Consider the following 17,629-nt stretch of genomic DNA (forward strand, 5'->3'; position numbering starts at 1 on the left):
GGCATGTCATATAGAAGATATGCAATTTTGTAAACGTTAACACAGTACTTTGGTCACAAGGCACAGCAGCTAAAACGCGATACCTATGTTTCAAAAGTGAATAATAGTTTCTTTCCTGTTTTTGTTGAACATTCTGTTTGGTTAAAATAATAATGATTGGAAACAAACTAAACTTGTCTATTATCAATACCCGATATTTACTATTACCTTTTTGGGTCACTTTATCAATAAGGTCATAAAAATGATACTGTCTCCATTTTTAACTTGTATTATCATATTTTCCATTGTAGATTATTTTTTCATTGTCGTCACTAATGTATAAACGTGTACTTATTATTTTTAATGTTCATTAGAAGTGGGTATACATTTTTCGTCATCTTTTGTTAAAAATAATGATAACGACGATTATAGGATTAGCAACGAGGTTAATAATGATCTTTATAAGGGAACCATCAATAGAAAGGTGAAAACGTCTTTTGACAAATAACAGAACCGCCATTAACAATATGTTTGAAATGAAAAATATTACAAAACAAGGATGAAGAAAAAGAAAATATGCATGGTGATGACGACGACGACCATTTTGTTTAAGAACACAAATAATCTCATTCACATTTTAGATAACTCTCTAGTGGTAAAACTGCCTCCTAAAATGAGGATCGATTTAAAAGAAAATAAAAACAAATAGCAGGAAAATCAATGTTTATCGGACTGTGTTAAATGTAACTGTATACGGTTTATTAAAATTAGTTGGTTTTGTCGAAATAGATTGATTTCTCTTTATAATACACATAAAACTAAAGTTTTAAATTATCAGGTAGCAGAGATTTTAACAAACAATTACATTATTAACTCGCTATTCACTAAAGATTTTACTTATCATTTTACAAAACCCTACTCATGAAAATGCTCCAAAACAAAAGAAAAACTATAAAATAACCAGGTCATTAAGCAGCTCAGTAAGTAAAATATACCTTTTGCTACATCTAAAGTCAATAAATTCTAACATGCGTCTTGTTTATATCGAAGAAAAAAATATTTTATTGGTATTTTAAAGGGTTCTCCAAATAACAATACAAAACAGGCAAGATTCTGGCAATTACAGTTTTGATCACAATCGGGATTAATCTCAACAGAAGATATATTTGATTGTCAACCTTTCAGTTTTGCAAAGTAATAGGAATTGTATACTTTTGCTTCTTAACGGAAATTAATGTTATGCTTATTTAATTCACTGTTGGCTTTTCTCAAAGATTATGTTATGTATATATATAATTTGTACTTGACGTTTGTCCAAAACCAAGTTGATGGAGTACCTGACCAGTGACATTTATTTTGTAAAAAGCATAATACATAGCTAATATTTCTCTATGATTATAGATTAAATATTCAGATCATTGTTAATGGTAAACATGTTTACTTGAATCTGTATCTAGGACATTAAGATTTACAGTTGGAAATTCCTAAATTTGTTGACCACTCTGAATGGTTTAGAGATAAGACTGACCTGCACCCTGACTGTATTAATGTGTCTTAACTTTTTATATAAATGTCCTTACTTGAAAAATTATTCGATCTTGCCTTAACATCCGAAGCAGATCAGTCTTATAGTTGTGTTCAGTTTTTAATTATAAGGTTACTAAGTTTTAAAACCAGGAGAAAAACATTCGTTACGTCTTATTTATAGCAAAAGTCCAAATTTCCCGTTAGAGTAAGGTGAATTGGTCTATTAATATCGCTCACCGAGTCAATCCGGGAAGCACACGGCCTAATTTATTATGGTAACAATGTTAATCATAGCAACTAGCAACATCGCTTATACTATTTCAACATCTCTTAAATCATAATTGACCTCTGATTTGGCTTAGTTCCTATGACTGATTATAAATCTTTCAGTGGGTCTTAAATTATGATTGACATCTACTGTAACTAATATCCCACAACTGATCACATGTCTTGAAGGACTCATTGATAGCAAGAAGCGATACTCTGGTTACTAAGAAGAAAAACAGTTTTATTAAAACATATGAAATGCTTTGAAACTGAAAGTTTTAGGAGTGTTTAAAATCGAGGATTTTACCAAACGTTGAATTCAGTTTTGTTCTGATAACGGCATGGTTGATGATCTGAAAACTTATATGCAATATTTGCATCACACACTAGGAGGAACGAAATGCTCGCAAAATATACAGATTTACGATGGTCAAATATTTCCTTGCTTTCTTTTAAGTATTAGATGTATTTTAAAGAATAAAAGATTGTTTTTATTCATTTTTAATGTTTCCTCAATAACCTTGTGAGTTTTCTTCCCGTTTAGAAACAAATCTCTGGGAATACAAAATCGTATTAATTCTGAACCATTTCACAAGCTTATGATTAGTTTGTAAAGAAAATATGTGCGCATAAAGTAATTAATGTTTCTTGTGTCATCGCCTATTCTTCTGTATGTGAGATAGAGGGAGGAAGAGAGGACGAGAGAGAGAGAGAGAGAGAAATGCTACTGGACTCGGGCAATATTTTTGCCGCTGTGTCTAAGGTGAAATATTTCTCCAAGATAAATTTGTCTAAATGTTATTAACAAATCCCTGCGAGGAAGGAGGACAGCCCAAGACTTGCTTTCGCAAAACCAGACAAAATCTATCAATGGTGGGTCATGCCTTTCAGAGTCCAGAACGAGCCGAGCGTCTTTAAAAGAATGATGCGGAAGTTAAAGCAGCCCTTGTGCGATAGGGGCATATTCAGTGAGTACGTTAAACTGGATTGACAGCTCGTCCATCCAAGTGACATCATCAGGTTCCGCACGTACGAATATTTGGGACATATGCTGAGTCAAGGCACATTGTACACGGAAAGGTCTATGGTGGAACCGTTGCTAAACGCCGCACGTTACACTACTAAGACCGAAGTAATGTCGTTCCTAGGATTAGCCGGCTACTACCTGAAGTACGTGGCGAATTTCAGCAAGAGTGCAGGGCCATTGTCTTATCCAACCAAGAAGAGATTCCTGAATAAGGTCTGGACAGAGGCGTGTGAGCATGCCTTTCAAACATTGAAGAATAGACTAACATCCGTTGCTGTTGTCCGTTTACCATACTTGAACAAAGAATTCGTTCTAGACACCGACGTGTACGATACGAGTCTTGGCGCAGTGTTGGTGCAAGAACACGATGGATATTTTTATGTCGCGTATGGCAGACAGAAACTGTCCGCAGCCGCGAAGAACTTTACGGCCGTGATTTTAACCTTCTTGCTGGGTAAAGACTTACATAAGGTTCATGACAGTTGACTAAGGGTCTGAAGCAAACAGCTGATGGTCCGCTATGCGTTTATTCAGCAATCAGAAGGTTGAGTCGACTAGTCGCTTCAAAAGATTTAAGCTCTTTGTGTTGCTAAGAATGCCAGATTTCTGCGCTCACGGCTATATGTGAACATCAAACGAGGCGTACAGGCAATAGAAGTTATAGTAATTTATAAAGCTACCATTAGAAGGCTAATGTCTCAGACATACAATGGGGATAATCAAATATCTAGCCAGACCTGTGTGAAATGAATCAGTAGTTTCTTGACGTTTGAGAAGAACGGAGGATACAAGGAATTATCAAAAGAATTCTGGGGGGAAAGACAACTCCGAGTGAACGAGACTCGTAGAAGAGGAGAAGAGGAAATGAACTGGGAAAGAAATAGAAAGCTTCTACGTTAGCTCCGAGTGTGCACTAAGAGATGGAACTAAACTCTCAAGAGAGGAATTGAGGAAGTACGAGACAAAAGGAGTACAAGAAGTAGCACAGGAAGGGTGGAGGAGAAGGAGAAAAAGTACAAAGAGTAGCACAAGAAGACTGCAGGACGGAAGAAGAATGGCGAATGCAGTAAGCGAGAACGAATACAGATGAGTACATGGACTACACACTGAAAGGAGACTCTCTCACATTAGGACGTTAACTCTGATATCATGGGATAAAGAAAAGCATTTGTTAAGAGGACAATTAATGTAGCAATTTATGAGTGAAGTGTAATTGGAAGATCTATATCCAAACAACTTGAAAAGTTTTATTCATTGTCAATATTTATTAAATTGTTATATAGTTTACCTTGAGTTGTTCATATATATAGGTTGTAGGCATTGCTGACTCGGGGCTCGTGAGCCCTTTCAAAATTTAAATGTCCACCTTTCTGCCGTATTTGTCCTAATACTGTAAAAGGGTTGTGACAACTATGATAATTAAATTGTGTGTTATGTTTTACAAAACTTGTTGGCTTTGCTCTTTTCTGTTACTTTGTTTGTGACCAAAGAGTTGTAACAATATAACAGGAAAATAGCTAGAAAGAGTATTGATATTCAACGTTTAATCCAAATTTTAATAAATGAATAAAATACTTTATATATCACATATAAATTCTCTCTCTCTCTCTCTCTCTCTCTCTCTCTCTCTCTCTCTCTCTCTCTCTGGATATAGGGTGGTAAATGTGAGAGACAGAGACAGGCAGAGGAGATTGGAGGAGAGGTTATTATTAATATCAAGAAATATACGTTTTATAACTATTTCAAAACTGTTCCGTTACTAAAGAAGTGGAACTCATTTGTAATTAGGCTATTCATTTTGGGCCTAGTTACATGTTGATACACCGATCTTGTGGCCTAAGTGGTTAGAGCGTTCGCGTCGGATGCGGGAGGTCGTGGATTAGAACCCTGGTTGAGTCATACCAAAGACTTAATAAAACCATGCAAACTGATGCCTCGCCTGGCACTCAGCATTAAGAGGTTAGTGTTAGGACTGGTGTCAGGATAATGTGAAACGAATGCGACATTATGCTACATGTCTGCGGCATGATGCCCCAGTGCTAGACATCACTGTAAACTCCCATACTGCAGAGATCGTGGAGATATGACTGAAAAATTGTTAAAGCTACGTTAAAAATCCAAATCACACACACACACACACACACAAGCACGCATGTTGATATTGTTAACTTGGTCGCGGAATATATGTCAATGGTATAGCCAGAAACATTGTTTAAATATTTTCATGAGAATTACCGTGATCGATGCAAAGTTAAAATATGAACCAAGCGCGTTCAGCTATATCAAGTTTCAATACACAAATCACATGTACTATTCCACTCTCAATAATTGCTAGTGGTAAATAATTTGGCAAACATTAGTATATATATATATATATATATATATATATATATATATATATATATATATATATATATATATATATATATATATATATATATAATTTAAGAAAACGACGATTCGGTCTCTTTCTAACACGAGGACCCATTTTTTAAATATTCTTTTGCATATTTATAACAAGAAACTTCTAAACATTATTGTCCTGGTTTATTCTCTTTATTTTCAACTTAAACAGTCGGAAAATTTTTAAATGCAAACAAGCAGTCACTTCTTTGCACGTACCCCAGTGATTGAAAAGTCTCAACATTAACAAGAAGTAATTATTCCAGTTCACATCACTGTCAAAACAGCTGCTGTTCTCTGTAATACGCTTATCTTTATGTTTCAAATGTTTGTCAGTAACATCAAAAGATTTACTAATCAAATTCGACACCTCAGTAATATTGATAGACAAACTGAAAGTTCCTCGACTTAAACTTGTTCTTTAAAATATATTTTAAAAAATTCCACAGACCATATTTTTGAAGCTCTGAAACTGGATTTTGGGTAAGTGGAATTTTAAATGTATAACATTGCGGAATGTCTCTTCTCCGTGTCATCGTTGATGTAGGCCTACCTAGGGATGAGATCAGCGGGTGCATATTTCAGAAGTTTTTGTTCATCGGTTTCTCAGATCGTTTTATTTAAGGTCGTTGCGCCCAGAATTCGGTACTTTGTTGCAATTACCAAACTAATTTGAGGTTCAAGTGTTGTTCTTATTGTCCCTCAATTATTTCTTTATCATGGTATGACTCCTGGAGTTTTTCTTACGTTGTCTGGACTTTTTAAACTTTCAATGCAAGATTTCAACGCCAAAGTATTCTCTCTCTCTCTCTCTCTCTCTCTCTCTCTCTCTCATACGTTTGGTTTCACTTTGCACACCTGGTTCATCTAAGAGCTCATTCTCAACATTCTTTTAAAAATATTGTTGTCATCTTCAACTATCTCTAATTTCTCGGCAGCAGATACAGTTAGCCCCAGCGGCAAAAGGGGCAATTTTCACCCAATATGACTGCATTTCTTATACTTTCAACTGTGTGTTGACGTTTTTAATAGTTTTTTTAATGTATAAATAATGAATCATTCCCTATATTTTATAAGTGGGTTATTATTGAATTTTTGAAGTTTTAAAAATAGTTCCAGGTTGGATTTGAGTTAGGAAATTTTAGGTGGGCGATACCGGATCACAGATTGACCATCTATATAGAACGCCAGATCAGCCATGTAAGATTCAATGGATATGTAATAAAGGAAAAGAAAAATTTCGACTATTAAAGCTTATTCAGATCTTTATTCATTAGGACTTGTGCCGGTAATTGTAGGATTGTTTGGTATTTGATTCGCAATACTGTAAGTTCCTTTTTCTTGCGTTTTTTTTTGTGTTCTGGGTAACTAAATTATTTTTTTAAATTTTACAAAGATTGTCGCTTCTCACTCTTTTCTATTACTTATTTTAAGTACATAGAGTCATGTTACGTATGTAAGTCATTTCAAATTTTTTTAATATAAAGATATGCAGGAAAGCATTAACCATTATTAGATCTCGAATATACGCACAAGAATCTAACTAACAAATTTTGCATTGAAGGGAGCTTGACATTCGGTATTGAGCAAACGTATGAGTTGCTAACTGTCATTCCTGTTGTTATAGAGTGTAGAAACCGAGCTGATCCCTGGTATCATTATGTTAAGACCCACCTGATCCATATTAGCACATTTCTTACAGGACATCTACTTTCGAATTTTAGATTTCCCCAGGAACATTTTTTTAATTCCTTATTTTTATACTGAAATAGCCTTCTCAGCCGCATTACTAATTTACACTGAGCTTTTGTTCTGAATTTTTTAAACGTAATCACGGTTCGGCATAGAGAAAGAAAAAGATACATTTCACTGCATTATGTTCTACTGCATTTGAACCAGTTCGTTTGTACCAATTGATATAAGAAAAAAAAAACATTTAGTGGGTGATAGACCGATCATGTTTATTTGTTATTGGATGGTTGCTTACAAATATTATATAGCACAAAATAGCTAAACAAATTTTACAAACATTATAGATTTTTAAGACAGATGAAAGGCATGGTGTAGATGGAAAATGCTACTTTCAGAACATCTTTATATGGGTTGGAGTGCCTGTTATGTCAAAAATGGCAAACCGACTAATTTATCATATTACCCCTAAATCACTATTTACTTCTATTTAAAGACTTTGGTATGTGTATTGATGGTTAAAAATATATGCATTTTATCTACCACACATACCTCTCACTAAAACATAGGTTAGAGTGAGATAATATGAGATAATATGTTCGCTTGTGCATACCATGTACACAACTGCCAACAGGATAAACCCAGATCTGCCGTCACATTGTGCGCTGGCAGATCAGAGTCTAAGGTGGTCATTCTTCCTATGATAATTGGGAAAATACCGAGTACGCAACTGCTAGCAGCATACATCCAGATCTATATTATGCATCCTATAACTTTGTATGTATACTATGTACACAGCTACCAACATCATATATACCTAGATCAACCGGAACATTATGTGTCTGCAGGTCAGGGTCTCTACTATATCCCTCTACATATAATTTCAGGAGGACAGCTTGGAGCATAGTATTGGTGCAGGTACAGTCCTACAACAAGGTAGTTTATTTGACTCAGACGATGCTTCGGGTTCTGCTATCGTCAGCTTGTCAAACAGATTACACAGTTCTATAATCTAAACATTAATCTCCATCAGTAGTACAACCAGATACCCCCACACATGAGGATAAAAGTCTTTGCTTGCTAACAGTTTTCAGTGATTCAGAAACAGAGAGAGATAATAAATTTATAAGGACCACGGTAGCAGTCTGTACCGAATGAGTCAACCGAACTATCATTGTCATAGGACTGGTTAAATACTGTACACAGGTAAGTTAATGTTTACATGTTCATGCATAGATTAATAATAGTAATACGGCTCACGTTTATAAACACAAACGAATACATGTCATGCTGTACATTTGTATCTAAATACACGTTCTCAATAGCCTTAGATTTCGCTGTCAAAAAATACATATACTTGACCTGAGATGTTTTTCAAGAAACGATTGTCTCTCTGCCAGAAAACCAGATAATAATGAGCCTTTGACATGAGTCTCCAAAATCTATCTGGTCGAATGTATAGGTAACTTGTCTCACCTTGAGCCTTGATCAGCTCTTACAAAATACAATCCCAATGGTGGCATTGAAACTGATGTGTATATTGCTCAAAGTTCATAAACAATTTACAATCGATCGCTGGTGTTTGCTGTACTGTGGATATCGCTCATTGTTTATTGTCAATATTTAAGTGCAAAGTTTGCATGAATCTACACTTTATTCAAGTCAGCAAGTTCGTTTGTGAAGTACAGAACACATAGATCAGGGGTGTCAAACTCAATCGCTCAGCGGGCCAAAACTCAAATCACACGTAAGGTTGCGGGCCGAACAGGATAAACATTCATTAAGCGGAAAATTAAACCTTTTTTAAACATTAATATAAATTAAAACAGAAAAAAGTTTTAATAATAAAAAATCATTGGCATACCCATTTTCGCTCTTATGCCAGTTTGTCAGAGCTGGATGTTTGGCATCTTTTCTTGGCTACAAGTTCGTTTATGTTGGGAGTAATGTTCTGTGTCATTGAGATTCTCATGATGGACTGCAAGTGTCGTACTTTGCCTTTAGTGTCCCATTACACTGCAGCTCTATTAGCTCCATCTGCAAATTTACAGGTGCAGTTTCCACGTCTATGGCAAATGGGTTACGAAACAGCTCGAAATTACTTTTCTGTGCTTCAAAGTCACTAAAGCGCCGTCTCAGATTATATTCCTTGATCACAGCCACATTATCTCCACAAATTAGACACACATGTTTACCGCCAATATCAGTAAACATATATTCAGCCTCCCAGCGGCTTTGAAAGGCTCTGTTTTCAGAATCAACTTTTCTCTTGGCCATTTTAAGGCTGGCTTTGATTTAAAAAAAAAGATTGTGCATCTACCGACAGACGCTTGATTGATATCACGTTAGCCGTAGCGGGAAAAGGTGATGTAATATCCGGGCACTACACTACTTTCATTTCTTATGCGCCAATCCAAAACGAGCAACTGAACGTTGCTAGGTTACTGTAACAACGAACATCCACTCACTACACAACTTTTATATTCGCTTATTCTGATCGAAGCGAGAACGCTCTCAGGTAGCCTATCGTTCGACAACGCTGCTAATTAGGGAATTTGATTTGCACTTTATATCGCAGGGCCATTAAAAAATATTTTTGCCTAAAATTCTCCCTCGGGCCGGATATAATTGTACGCCGGTCAAGACCTCTCGGGCCTGATATAATTGTACGCCGGGCCTGATGTGGCCCGCGGGCCTTGAGTTTGACACATATGACTTATAATTTAATTGGATCATGTTATTTTAATATCGTCAATCATTATACATGAAAGCTTAAAAGCAGATTTCCTGAACAACACGGAGTGCTCATTCTAAGGTAGGTGTGCGTATTATAGTATGTGTAAATATATTTAACGTGAGAAGATACGATTATATTAATTTTGTAAATGAAATAATTGTGATAATGTTGACAGGATAGATATGTGAGCCGATATTCATATTAAACGTTTAAAACTAAACTATTCGACAGTGGGCAAATCCAGAGAGCTGATGTTACATCGTTTACATTTGGATTATTATTTTTAAATAAAGTTACATACATACACAACGACAGAAAAGAAAAAGTAAAGGACAAGCTACAGAAGAAAGTTCTAGTTTTCAGGCAGTTTTAGTGTTCATCACATTCATTATCTTCTTTTTTTTCTATTAGTCTTCCTCACTTTTTTATTTTCATCGTCAACAGCAGCTCGGTAATCATCATCTTCCATTCAATTATTATTTTATTATTATTGGATTTCGGACATATTGACGCCGGTCGTAAGTCTCTGAACTGAATTACTGACCTATTGTCAGATCATGCTGGTCAAGCTACCAAAGTAGTGAATGGGGCCACCCTAGGGACAATGGGAATTACCATTAAAAACACCCCTGGGCCACTCTAGGGACAATGGAAATTTAACATGGGGAAAATTGCTGGGCCACTCTAGGGACAAGGGGAATTGAACATGGGGAATAGAGTTTGGGCTTGTCTAGGGACAAGGGGAATTGAACATGGGGAATAGAGTTTGGGCTTGTCTAGGGACAAGGGGAATTAACATGGGGAATAAATTGTGGGGCTTGTATAGGGACAATGGGAATAGAGTTTGGGTTTGTCTAGGGACAAGGGGAATTGAATATGGGATTTTTTTATTATTTTTTTTTAAAAGTTTTTTTAAATTTAAATTTAAATTTAAATTTAAAAAAGGGTAGGCAATGGAAAGGCTATCTCTTTTCGAGAAATATGGCTGGCCCTGAAAAGGGCCTTTGGGTTTATGTTAATGTATCCATTAACATAAAGGGCACCGCATTGGTCTTCTTCTTGTCCTTAGGCTGCGTTTCACTGTAGGACCGTAAATCAGGACTCTTTTGAGGCATCCTTGTCTTTCTACGTAGATCCTACGTATCCACAGACTGGTGTTTGTCCTGTGGACAACGGTCCACTTGGATCGGACATACATGGGTATGTCCGTCCGGAACATCATGGAAGACACAAGCGTAGAAGATTGCACATCGGTCCACATCTTGAAGCGACGAGAACAAGTGAATCAATGCACTGAACTGCGCTTATTTATAGGTAGAGGTAGGATTGAAACGGATTGAGTTCATTCACCAATCCAAACACGCGTTACAAAATTCAGTCAGCCCGCATCCAATCTGAAGAGATTAGTCTGTGACGTCAGTTGGTCTATATAGATTCGCTAGCGCTTGTGTGCAGTCAATCTATGCGACAGTGATTCAACATGACGGAAATTCAGAAAACGATCCATTGGGGTGCACCAGCAGGGGAGACCGCCCAAGGGAACCCGGACTTACTTTCAGAAGAGGTACATTGGGAGTTTGTGGATTTTCTTACCTCGCAAGAATTTGTTCCGGAACCTTCGTTACCTTCTTCATTACCGCAAGTGGAGAATTTTAGACAGAGACAGAAAGAAGAATTGGAGAAATTTATGCAACGACAAAAGGAAGCGGAACAAGCTTTTCTCCTACAGCAACAGCAACAAGAAGAGGTAAGAAAAAAACAACAGCAACAACAGCAAGAAGAAGTAGCAGCAAAGAAACAAGAGGGTGAAAATCAAACGGCTACGGTACTGTTGGACATTTTAGCGGAGTTAAGAAGTCTGAAACAAATGTATCAGACTTCTTTATCACGACCGAAGAGAATACGACCTTCCCGAGCTAAACACGCCAACCCTGTGACTAAGCCTGTCGTACCACCCTTAGTGATTTCAACCCAATCATCAGAAGTAGGCCTTGGCCGTGGCAAAGGCTTAAGGCAGTTAAAGTTGATTGGTTAAACTCACTCCTACACCCTAAAGAAAAAAGGCCCTTTTCAGGGCCACCCACATTTCTCGAAAAGAAATACAATTTCAATTTGCCAATACCTTAAAAATAAACCCCACCCATTTTACCCTTATAGTACGTGTCTGTGTATGAGTGCGTGAGTGTAGCTTCTTATTTTAAAATCAAAACTCAAAGACACTTACCTTATATCATTCATGTATTCTTTTATCCATTTTTTACAATCCAATTCACAATTCACAACAGAACACTTTAAAAAGTTCGTACACTTCTTCTTTCTCATTATTTAGTCTCTCTGTTTTTTGAATTTCTTCACCGTTTTTTCCTCATTTTCTTCCCTTCTTCTTTTCTTCTCCTGTTTCTTTGCCTCTTTTAAATAGAATTGTCTTCTTTCTTCCTCTTCTTCCTCTGAAGAATCCCTCTCTTCTTTCGAAGAATCCCTCTCTTCTTTCGAAGAATCCCTCTCTTCTTCTGAAGAATCCTTCTTTTCTTCTGACTCCTCTTGTTTCTTTTTTGGGCAATCTGGAGACCAATGTCCTTTTTCTTTACAATAATAACAGGTATCTTGACTTTTGTCTTTTTTAGCCCCTGTTTTTTTTTTCTTTTTTGACGGTCTGGACACTCTGAAGACCAATGCCCTTTCTTCTGACAGATATAGCAAGTATCCTGACTTTTATCTCGAAAGGAAGGAGAGTAGTCCGTAGGCTGGTCTGAAGAGAATTTTCTAATGACCCCTCGCAAAGCTCTGACGAAACGTTCCATCTGGGTAGAATCTTCCATCGTTGTGCTCGGTTTGAGAGTGAAATGAATAGTGAAAGGACAAGACACACATCCTTTTATATACGCTGGTTTGTCATGACTATAAATTAGTCTATGGTGTTTAAACTTGAGTCATTTGACGTTTTGCACTCAAGATGAAACGATCCTATTCATTCGAGAAGAAAGAAGAAGAAGAAAGTAAGAGGCAGAAACGTGATCTATCGCCTCGTACCAGGGCTGAAATCTTGGCACAAATTCATGCCAGTGATTTTGAAGAGGACATGAGTGAACCAGAATCCGAACCCTCTAAACCAAGTTCACCACCCTTAGTCAACCCTGAAAAGTACTATTCCATTCGAGAGACGGAAAAGCGCTCCTCTAGAAAATTTAGAACCACGGCTTACACCTACACGGTGAAGTTTAAAGATTTCAAGGCCGACGTACCCTTGGAGAAAGCAGAAGGGTTTATCACCGAGATGTGGGATTCTTTGCTCACCTCACTCAAGCGACAATGTCAACCCAAAGAAGACGATCGCTTGACACTATCCATAGATCACGACGGTTTGAAATCCCCTGTTTGGATCGAGTTTAGCAGACCCGCAGAACTAACCCCTTCCAAAGTCATGGACAAGATTCAACACGTACAACAATCTAATGACCAGTTTGACATCACCGATGGTAAAGCCACACTGAAAATGGCTCACGTCTCTCTTCCTCAAGGGACAGGACGCAAAAAGATGTTATTGGTGGACGACCTTCGCAACACCAAAACAAGTCTCGTCCGAATTAACAACCCTCAAGACCAGATGTGCTTAGCCCGTGCCATCGTGGTGGGACGAACCTATGCCAACAAGAACGACACGGTAGAATGGAAAAGAACCTGGGAGAACATTCGAAAATCGAACCGAACCAAACAACGAAACGAAGCAGAACTCCTGTTGCAACAAGCTGGCCTGTCCAAAGACACACCCTGTGGCATTCCTGAGATGCAAAAATTGCAAGATGCCCTAGCTCCACGCTACACCTTGAAAGTGCATCCTCAAGAAATGCGCGGACCTCTGTTGTTTCGAGGCCAAGACTTTAAGGACGGAAAATATATTCATGTTTATCATCACGATGACCATTTCGATACCATTACCAGTATCACCGGATTCCTGGGATACAGATATTACTGTGAGAAATGTGACTATGGTTATAATAATCGAGAGCAACACAAGCATTGTGGATGGAAATGCCCAGGATGTTTGGCCTCTCCACCCTGTCTGAGCGAAGAACCAGTGCCTTGTTCGACTTGTCTGCGCACGTTTGTCAGCCCTACCTGTTACCAATAACATTTGAAAACACAAGGTTCACAGAAGAAATGTGCTTGTCAACTCCTGAGATTGTGCCCTACGTGTAGACAAGGCATACGTACCAACAGTACCAAGGCACACGTATGTCGAGGAAAGAAAAAATGTCACATTTGTCACCACATCGTCGACTTGGAACACCAATGCTACGTGCAAAAATACCAACCCCCACCAGAGAAAGAGGACGGTCACAAGAAGAAAAGCAATTTCATCTTTTTCGATTTCGAATGCATGCAAGAGACCGGCATTCACATTCCTAATTTCTGCGTGGCTCATCGAGCGTGCGAGAAGTGCATTCAAGAACCTATCTTCAGTCATTGTCCTCACTGCAGCAAAATTCCTGGAGGGCGTGAAAAAATCTTTCGAGGACCGAACACGTTAGCCGATTTTGCCCAATGGGTCTTAGATCCCATCGACAAGACGTGGAGCCAAGAGGACATCGAACGTTACGGAGATTGTCATCGTCATGCCACAGTGATGGCTCACAATTTCTCCGGATACGATGGACAGTTTCTTCTCAGATACTATACGGAACAAGGCACCTAGCGTCCTAAAGTCACTTTGAACGGAGCCAAAATCATTTTCATGCAAGTGGGACAAGTGCAGTTTAAAGATTCGTTGAGCTATTTGGCCATGCCTTTGAGTCGAATGCCTAAAACGTTTGGAATGACAGAAATGGCTAAAGGGTACTTTCCTCACTTTTTCAATACGGAAGCCAATCAACATGCCGTTCTACCCCATTTACCTGAGGCTCACTATTACGACCCCGACAACATGCGTACCGATCAACGAGAAGCTTTCTACGCTTGGTACCAAGCTCACGCCTCGGACCCTTTCGACTTTCAGGAAGAAATGCTAAAGTATTGTCGTTCCGACGTGGACATTTTACGGCGTTGCTGTGGAAAATTTCGAGAACTGTTCATGGAACACGGAGGGGTCGATCCTTTGAAAGAAGCTTGCACCATTGCCAAAGCGTGTTTTTTAGTGTATCGACAACGATTCATGCCTGAAAACACTGTGGCTGTCATCAGTCCTCAAACGACCCACTTTGTCAAACGTCAATACTCGGTCAAAGCCCTACGTTGGTTACATTACTTGTGCGACAAGGAAGACAAGTGGATTCAGCATGCCCGCAACGGAGGGGTCGAAAAGACCATCGGAACGTATTCGGTCGATGACTGGGACTTAGAAAACCCCAAGATTGTGTACGAGTTTAACGGTTGCTTATTTCACGGATGTCCCGTCCGTTACCCTGACCGTGGCACTAAAAATCAGTTTTTGCAACGAACCATGGAAGACTTGTACCAGGACACTTGTCAGCGGCGCCTAAAGTTAGAACAGGAAGGATACCAAGTGGTGGAAATATGGGAACACGAATACGATCACCGTATGAAAACCGATCCCGAGTTTAAACGCCTCGTGGAAGGTTACCAGTTCATGGACCCTCTGAACCCGAGGGATAGTTTGTACGGAGGAAGGACCAATGCCACCTGTTTGCTGTACCAAGCCGACGAAGAGAAAGGAGAAGAAATCAAATACTTGGACGTGTGTTCGCTGTATCCCTACGTGTGCAAATATTGTCGCTTTCCTGTAGGGTACCCGCAATTGTTAACGGAACACATCGACCTGAAAAACATTCGACAATACGAAGGCTTGATCAAGTGTAAAGTTTTACCTCCCACGAACCTATACCATCCCGTCTTACCTCACCATTGTCAAGGCAAACTGATGTTTCCCTTGTGCCGTACTTGTGCCGAAACGTGCAACCAAGATCAGCCTTGTCATCACACCCAGGAAGAACGGGCCTTGACGGGAACCTGGGTCAGCATAGAATTGTTCAAAGCTATGGACATGGGATACCAACTGTTAGAAGTGTACGAAATTTGCCACTTTCCCAAGACACAACAGTACCACAAGGGTGACCCTACTCAGAAAGGCATTTTCGCCGACTACGTGGATGCCTTTTTGAAACTGAAACAAGAAGCCAGCGGCTATCCTTCCTGGTGTCACACTCCCGAAGACCAAATAAAATTCAAAGAGAAATACTACGAACAAGAAGGCATCTCTTTAGACCACATCGAAAAAAACGAAGGCAGGCGATCGTTTGCCAAAGTGATGTTAAATTGCTTGTGGGGTAAAATGGCACAACGACCGTGTTTACCCAAGACGAAATATTTGACAGAACCTTCCCGCTACTTCCAGATGATTCACGACAAAACCAAATACATGAAACACGTGGACGTCGTTCGAGAGGATTTGATCTTGGTCAATTACGAAGAAGATCTGGACTTTGTACAAGACGACCCTTTTGGAAATGTCATCATTGCGGCTTACGTGACAGCTCATGCTCGCTTAAAATTGTACGAAGCTTTAGAACTGTTAGAAGAACGCGTCCTGTACTTTGACACGGACAGTTGCATTTACATCCATCACCCGAGTCAACAGCACCCTGACATCGAAGGAGACCGTTTATGAGCCTGGACAGACGAGCATCCCGACGACAAGATTCTAAGTTTCGTCAGTGGCGGCCCCAAAAATTACGGCTACGAATACCGGGACAAACAAGGAGAAGTGCACACGACGTGCAAAGTGAAAGGACTGACTCTGAATTATCGTACCAGTCGAGTGGTCAACTTTGGGGTATTGAAAGAAGCCTTGCAATCGGGAGAGGATGGAAACTTTAAAGTGACCACCTATCAACCGAACAAGATTGTACGTTTACCCACTCACCACATCGTCAGTCGACCCTTGGAAAAAGTCTATCAAATTGTATACCAGAAGCGAGTGCGACTTCCCAATCACTTTACGTTGCCGTACGGTCACGTCGGTATTGGTCTGTATATAAAAAGGAACCCTAGGCAAGATCGATAGTTCATTGTTCATTGAAGTAACTTACCATGTCGTTGACGAAGAAGAAACCAGACTGGTTAGGAGTCAAATGTTGGACATCACCGAGACCAGGGTTTTGAGGCTTGGACACAAGAGGTGGCCCAGTATGCACGAGAGTTATTCAAGGAAAAAAGTTACTTTTCAAACTGTGTTAGTGACGGTGCCAGAAGAACCCGTCACCCAGGACAGGACTGTCGTGGACAGGCCTGAAAGACCCTTTCGGGAGGACACTTGTGTGACCTTACCCCCTACTATAGAACTGGTTACAACTTTACCCAAAACATGTGGTTGTTGTACAGACACTTGTTTTTATTCCACGTTCATGGTTATCATGTGCCTTTTATTCTTGTACTTAAGCTTTTGGCTTTTATGTATTTTTGTCTTTCGTATTCATGTTTGAAAAAAACATTCAATAAACGTGTTGTGAAAAAGTATATAAACTCTTGTCTTGTTTGTTTTTCGTGTCACAAGTGACATTTCTCACACCATGGCTACCTCTGCTGTCTCTGCTCCCTCTTCCTCTACTGTCAAAGTCATCGACGAACACTTAGATCGTGCCAGTTGGGAGGCTTTGTATCTTCGCCATCCCTTTAACATGCTCATTGCTGGACCTAGCGGTTCAGGCAAAACCGAATTCGTCAAACGTTTGATCGAACATAAACATCATTTGATCGATCGGCCACCTCAACGGATCGTGTGGTGTTACAAAGAGTGGCAATCGGCGTACAACCTCTTGCGAGAAAGTCAAGGCGATTCCATCGTGTTTGTGGAAGGCATTCCTAAAGAAGACGACGGCATCGTCTCTGACTCCCGTCAAACCCATTTGGTCATTTTCGACGACATGTTAGGAGAAGACGAAGAAGAAATTAAACTGTGGTTCACGCGCAAAGGGCATCACCGTAATGCCAGTGTCGTTTACATCACCCAAAATTTGTTTCAACAAAGTAAAGCCCATCGCACCATC

At 39.1% G+C, this 17,629-nt stretch overlaps 1 protein-coding gene across 2 annotated transcripts in view; it reads right to left on the reverse strand.

Annotated features, from left to right (window-relative positions):
• Positions 1-17,629, reverse strand: part of LOC149806837 (uncharacterized) — a 41,107-nt gene that overhangs the window by 12,119 nt on the left and 11,359 nt on the right. The window contains exon 1 of one of the 2 annotated variants that reach the window (XM_089958323.1): positions 8,255-8,419. The exons of the other annotated variant lie outside the window; for it this stretch is intronic. The gene's annotated coding sequence lies outside the window, so the exon portion shown is untranslated. Of the gene's footprint in view, positions 1-8,254; positions 8,420-17,629 lie in introns of those variants that run through there. 2 annotated transcript variants of the gene reach the window in all.

This window comes from Sinohyriopsis cumingii, chromosome 1, assembly GCF_028554795.1.
Source record: "Sinohyriopsis cumingii isolate HCF-2022 chromosome 1, ASM2855479v2, whole genome shotgun sequence".
Classification (NCBI taxonomy): Eukaryota; Metazoa; Mollusca; class Bivalvia; order Unionida; family Unionidae; genus Sinohyriopsis; species Sinohyriopsis cumingii.